The sequence below is a fragment of the Nothoprocta perdicaria genome, unplaced genomic scaffold (assembly GCF_003342845.1).
Source record: "Nothoprocta perdicaria isolate Ctin4 unplaced genomic scaffold, notPer1 scaffold_244, whole genome shotgun sequence".
Lineage (NCBI taxonomy): Eukaryota > Metazoa > Chordata > Aves > Tinamiformes > Tinamidae > Nothoprocta > Nothoprocta perdicaria.
The window spans coordinates 293225-294350 of NW_020455471.1; the positions used below are offsets into that span (position 1 = coordinate 293225).

Below are 1126 nucleotides of genomic sequence, written 5' to 3' on the forward strand. Positions count from 1 at the left end.
CCAGAGAGGCTGCYGTGGGGCTCCTGCTGTTACGGAGCTGCCGGGGCCGAGTTCTGGCCATTTCTGGACACGTCACACCATTTTCTAGCCCGCTGGAAATGGGGAGGAAGCAAACATCATGGCTGCTGTCACTCCAGCTGTGGGCTCGGGGCTGTGCGGTGTGCCCWGATCCCCCCTAGACATCTGCGAGGGAAAGAAAAGGCAGGAGGAGACGCCAAATACCTGCCCCCCTCCCCGGGCAGGCCGCCACGGCGCCCACCGTTCCGTTGTTGTCTCCTCAGCCCCGCCGCCACGGTCCACGGGGACCGCGGCCGCGTAGGCAAGAGGCCGTATTCTCCAACCTCGACTACGCAGCAAGCCTGGCGTAATCCGCCAGCCCTTCCTGCGAAGCCTACGGAAGAATGTTACGCAAAACGGGCGGGCTCTTCCTTTCCTGCGCCAGCCCGAAGTTACGCAACTTGCGTATGGAGTGCGCTTACGTAACGTACGGCTTTGGCCCACGTTTCCCCTGCCGTCCAGAAGGGGCTGCGAGAACGACTCCTTGCGTAGCAGACTTTGAGGAATACGGAGAACGTTACTCTCCTCCCTCCTCTCCTCGCGCAAGGGCCCCGCTCAAGTACGCACCGCTACGTWACTTTCGTAACCCGCCCGCCGTGCCGAACAGTGTTCCGCGAAGTGCGTTTAGAACGTAGCCGGCCTTCGAGAATAGGCGCGGGTATTTTTCGAGGGCCGGCATTTGCGTAGCACTGGGGCGCTCGTAACGTAAGTGAAGCGGGTCGGGGAGGCGGCAGCCATTTTGTGCCGGGAGCCCGGAGGAAGAAGACGCTGGTGTCTCCACACTGCACGGGCCCTGGAGCCGACCGAGAACCCCGCCGTTCCGCCCGCCGACGCTCAGCGGGTCTCTGACCCACTGACGACTTCTTCTCCCTTTGTAGCCCTCCCGAGAACCGAGGTGGCGCAGAGCGACTCCGCCGAGACACAGCCGCCGTTGGCTGGCCCCTCTCCTCGCACCCCTAGCCCCTCGCCATCGCCACGGCCAGCATTCCGTTGCCTTTCACCCACCCCTCCGGGGGCGCTGAGAGGCTTCGGAGACCGAGGGCGCGACCGAGACCGCGGAGGGTAAGGG

At 64.3% G+C, this 1126-nt stretch overlaps 1 protein-coding gene across 2 annotated transcripts in view; it reads left to right on the plus strand.

Annotated features, from left to right (window-relative positions):
• The first annotated feature begins 1061 nt into the window (after positions 1-1061).
• Positions 1062-1126, plus strand: part of DDX17 (DEAD-box helicase 17) — an 18720-nt gene continuing 18655 nt past the window's right edge. For both annotated transcript variants that reach the window (XM_026039850.1, XM_026039849.1), the window contains exon 1: positions 1062-1119. The gene's annotated coding sequence lies outside the window, so the exon portion shown is untranslated. The remainder of the gene's footprint in view (positions 1120-1126) is intronic.